Source organism: Trachypithecus francoisi, unplaced genomic scaffold (assembly GCF_009764315.1).
Source record: "Trachypithecus francoisi isolate TF-2019V2 unplaced genomic scaffold, Tfra_2.0 Lachesis_group8, whole genome shotgun sequence".
NCBI classification, from domain to species: domain Eukaryota; kingdom Metazoa; phylum Chordata; class Mammalia; order Primates; family Cercopithecidae; genus Trachypithecus; species Trachypithecus francoisi.
Genome location: NW_022681473.1, coordinates 112,815,087 through 112,820,647, shown reverse-complemented (window position 1 = coordinate 112,820,647; position 5,561 = coordinate 112,815,087).

Below are 5,561 nucleotides of genomic sequence, written 5' to 3'. Positions count from 1 at the left end.
CTAAGAAGGGACCAGATAAATAAAATAAAATCTGGGAGAGTGTGGCGTCCTGGAAACTCAGTGAAGAAGGAGAAAGCAAGTGAAGGAGGAGGGAGTGAACAATAGTAAAGTGGACTAAGACCAACTAGTGTTACCGACTGGATGTCAGTGTCCCCTCAAAATTCAGATGTTGAAATCCTAACCCTCAAAGTGATGGTATTTGGAGATGGGGCCTTTGGGAGGTGATTAGGTCATGGGGGTTGAGCCCTCATATATGGGATTAGTTCCCTTGTAAAAGAGGCCCCAGAGAGCTCTCTCACATCTTCTACCACATGACAGCACATGGAGAATACAGCGTCTATGAACCAGGAAGCAGGCCTTCTGCCACTGAATCTGCTGGCACCTTGAGTCTGACTTCCCAGGCTCCACAACCATGTAAAATATATATTTGTTGTTTTGGCCAACCAGTCTTTAGCGTTGTAACAGCAGCCCAAGTAGACTGAGACAGCTAAGATGAAGACTCATTGACTATTGAATTTAGTAACATGATGCCCCTGTTGACCTTGTTAAAAGCATGTTTGGTAGACTGGTGAAAGCAAAATCTGACTGGAGTGGACTTAACAGTAAATGGAGGCACAGAAGTTAGAGTTTTGGTGAAATGGGAAGGATATTTACAAATAGATAGTTGAAAAAGAAATGTAATTGGGAATTAAAATGAGAAAAACAACCTCATGTTTATATTCTAACTAAAATTAGGTCATTGAGAGGGAAAACTTATGATACAGAGAAGAAACGGGAGAGTTGCTGGAACAATATGCCTGTGTAGGACAGATGATGGGGTCTAGAGCATAAATGAATGGAGTCAGTGAGCCAGGACACAGATATTTCATCCACAGTAATGGGACAAAGGATAGGGTGTGTGGATACAGACACAAGGAGGTGGTAAGATGTGGGGCTAGGAGCCAATGGGAGTTCTCTCCTGATTGCATCTCTATTCTCTATGAAATAGGAAACAAAATTACCAGCTAAGAGTAAGAATAGGTGAAGAGGTGATGACTGTTTGAGCAGAGAGGAAAATATCTGATAGTCAGGAAGGAAAGCAGGACAGTTTACAGCTATAGAAATATAGTAAAATTGGCTGGGCATGGTGGCTCACACCTATAATGCCAGCACTTTGGGAGGCCAAGGTGGGAGGATCACTCGAGGCCAGGAGTTTGAGACCAGTCTGGGCAACATAGTGAAATCCTATCTCTACAGAAAATTAAAACATTAGGCATGGTGGCATGTGCCTGTAGTCCTAGCTACTCGGGAGGCTGAAGCCAAAAGGATCGAGTCCAGGAGTTCGAGGATGCAGTGAGCTGTGATCACACCACTGCACTCCACTCTGGGTGATGGAGCAAGATCCTGTCTCTAAAATATATATTCCTAAGCAGCATTAGAGGTCTGCTTCAGGTTAGTGATCATAAATTAAAAGTGAGACCAATATGCATGGTTTTGCACTTTTCTGCAGGTACATTCGGTTGCTTGGGTACAAGTGAAGAATAGGTGGAGAGTTCGATTTGCCCAAGGTTGTGGGTTAGCCAGGCAAGCTCAAAGACATGAGAGACAGGTAAGGAAGTTGAAGTTGTAAGCAAGAAACTGATTCTGATAATTGACCATGGGAATCTAAACTGAATAAAGAGATAAGTGGAGCCATGAGTCAATAAATTGAAGGAGCAGCAGTGAAAAGAAAATTAAATCAGCAGAAAGAAATTGAGATCAATGGGTTGTTTTGGTGTGGCCTAAGATTTGTTGGAATTGGAACACCAGAAGAAGTGAACTGGAAAAAAATATGAAATAGTGACTAGCTTGAAACTGACATCATGTAGAAGTTCAGTTACTGGTTATGACAGTTTACTAGGGTATTATCGCAGGAATGAATAGCTAAGGTAGAGTAGACAACAAGATTGTGGGAGGAGAGGAGGTCACAAAACTAAGAAGCAATGATATTAGGTGAATCATCATAGTATGCTTTGAGATAATCAAGAATTAGAGCAGGGGAAGAGTTGGTGAGAGTGAAATGAGCTGAGAGGTAAACTCTGCAGGGAAGGAGGTACAATGACCCCAGGAGGAGGTAGTCAGAGGCACTGAGACAGCAGATAGTGTGTTTTACGACATTAGACTCAAAGATGGCAAGTTTTTAGGGAGAGTGAAGGGAGAATGGTTCAGATTTAACAATGAGGAGCAAGGAGGATGCCAATCCCACTAAGTCCAATAGCACAGTTATGAAAGATGAAACAGCTACCTTGTTCTTATAGTCTTTAATATTTTTTAAATTTTCATAATTTAGATCTAGATCATTTCTTGCTGTGTTTATTCCAATAATAATAAATATTATTTTTGTGTTACAATTGTAAACAGGATCTTTTTTTGTACTGTCTTTAGCTTCTCCATACCCCTCTTAAGTCCTGAACCCCAAACTGAACATACCACTCCAGAATTGCTGAGAAGGATTTCATCAACCCTGTACCTCTGCCCATCTCCACTGTGACTGTCTTAGTCCAGGTTCTCACCAAAGCCTCCTAACTGCCTGCAGTCCACCCACTACACTGAAGCTGCAAGGAGTTGCTATATATTTGTTCAACTCCCACATAGTTAAGCACCTACTAAGTGCCAGACACTGAGCTACATGCTTGTCTGTAATGTTCAGATCTCATCATGTCACTCACCTACTTAAAAATTATAAGGGTGGCCGGGCGCGGTGGCTCACGCCTGTAATCCCAGCACTTTGGGAGGCCAAGGTGAGCGGATCACAAGGTCAGGAGATCTAGACCATCCTGGCTAACATGGTGAAAGCCCGTCTCTACTAAAAACACAAAAAATTAGCCGGGCATGGCGGCGGGCGCCTGTAGTCCCAGCTACTCGGGAGGCTGAGGCAGGAGAATGGTGTGAACCTGGGAGGCAGAACTTGCAGTGAGCCGAGATCGTGCCACTGCACTCCAGTCTGGGCGACTGAGCGAGACTCCGTCTAAAAAAAAAAAAAAAAATTATAAGGGCTTCTTTCTACGTCCTGTAGGATAGACCCACACAGTTGGCATACAAGTTATCACCATAGTCTGGGTGCTGACTGCCTTTCCAAGATCTTCTCCACTACTCCCCATCCCAACTCTACCCCTTTGGCCATTTTTTTTTTAAGACAGGGTCTCACTCTTTCACTCAGGCTGGAATACAGTGGCGCAGTCTCAGCTCACTACGACCTCCATGTCCCTGATTCAAGCGATTCTCCTGCCCCAAACTCCCAAGTAGCTGGGACTGCAGGCGTGCCGTCACCATGACCAGCAAATTTTTGGATTTTTAGTAGAGACGGGGTTCCACCATGTTGGCCAGGCTGGTCTCAAACTCCTGGCCTCAGGTAATCGACCAGTCTCCACCTTCCAAAGTGCTGGGATTACAAGTGTGAACCACCACAACTGACCCCCCCGTTGAGTATCTGTATTCCAGCACCAAACCACCTTTTTTCTTGACTGTGTGATACTCTTTGCACTTCTATGCCTCAACTCTCTCCTCGCTCTTCCTGAAATGCCCTCTCCTCTCCATTCTCCACTTTCTGAATTCCTTTTATTCCAGCAATCCAGCGTCAGTTGACTAACTAGTGACTCTTTCCTGACCCTCTCCGACTGCATGTCTTCCCAGACCACTTGGTTTATTTCCCTTCTATACAACTTGATAAGCAATGTTTTGATTGTTTGCTTACATGTATATTTTCCCCATAAGCTTCAAGTTCCCCATAGAGTGCAGGGATTGTATCTTATTTGTCTTTTATCCATGGTGCCTAACACAATGTGTGGTTTATAGTAGGTGTTCATTTAACATTAACAAAGACATGAATTTTCATATATAACGTGAGTGTGAAACTGCTATTGTGAGGGCTGTTCCAAGTGCTGTACATGTATTCTGTAAAATAGAATGAGTCTTCTGATGAGCCAAGCAGAGGAGGTTGATTTTATAGACAGAAAAGGGCTGAGGAAAGCAGAAACAGAGAATAAAAAAGCAGATTGATCTTTTCAACATAACTTTTCTTGTAAAGGTGAAAGCAGAGGGGACTTCCTTATTACATCTACTAAAATTGGTCAGTTGGGGATTTGGCTATTACCTGTCTCTCTCTCCCCACTGATTTCCTGGAAAGTCAGATGAAGACCTTAGTTTTTGGCTGGTTGTGGGGAACTTCAGCCTGAGTAATTGAGTTTTGGTTTGGTCTGTTGGGTCTAGTGCAGGAGCTCAGTCCAAACCAATGGCCTCCTGTACATTTCATTTAACACGCACTTAATTTTCCAAATACCTCTAAGACTAGGACTAATTATTATCCACATTTTGGCCAGTCGTGGTGACCCACCCCTGTAATCGCAGCACTTTGGGAGGCCGAGGTAGGCAGATCACTTGAGGTCAGGAGTTCGAAACCAGCCTGGCCGACATGGTGAAACCTCATCTCTACTAAAAATAGAAGTAGCTGTAATCTCAGCTACTTCGGAGGCTGAGGCAGGAGAATTGCGTGAACCTGGGAGGTGGAGGTTGCAGTGAGCTAAGATCAGGCCACTGCACTCCAGCCTGGGAAACAGAGTGAGACTCTGTTTTGTTTTGTTTTGTCTCCAAAACAAAACAAAACAAAAACAAAAAATTATCCGCATTACATAGATAAGGAGACTTAGGCACAGAGTGGTTAAATAACTTGCCCAAAGTTACTTGGCTGTGACATAGAACATCCAGGATTTAAACTCAGGCTGAGTGTACACTTGCATGCTTACTCAATAACGTACACCACATCTCTGTGAAAGACCTGCATCTGTATAGCAGGTATAGCAGGAGGAAGACTCTCCGACTCCCCCTTCCATACACATTCTTCTTCTATGTATGTCTCTTGTAACAGAATGCCTCCTACCAATATATTACTGAGTGTAATCCACTAAGACCTCTGAATCTTTTTCTGTCATTCTGTTTTTAGTTTCCAAATCCCTTAGTCCCTTGCACCTACCCATATTAAACCTGATACTCTATGTGCTTGCTCTTTTGCTCTCTTTTTTTTAAAAAAAAAAAAAAAACAGCTTTAATTTCAAACTCTTTTTGTGTGGCAGAAGTTTTTTTTTTTAACTGAGGTAAAATATACATAATTTACCATCTTTACCATTTTAAGTGTACAGTTCAGTGGTCATAAATATATTTATATCATTTTTTTCCCCTTTCATTCACTTCCTGCCTGCTTCCCAGCCTCTGGTAACCACCAATCCACTCTGTATCTTCATGAGATCAACTTTTTTAGCTCCCACAAATGAGTAAGAACATGTGAGATTTGTCTTTCTGTACTTGGCTTATTTCACTTAATATCATGGCCTCCAGTTCCCTAGATGTTGTTGCAAATGACAGGGTTTTATTCTTTTTTATGGCTGAATAATACCCCATTGTGTATATGTACCACATTTCCCTTATTCATTCATCCACTGAAGGGTACTTAGGTTGATTCCGTATTTGGCTATTGTGCATAGTGCTGCAATAAACATGGGAGTGCAGGCATCTCTTTGTGTATTGTTTTCCTTTCTTTTGGAATATAT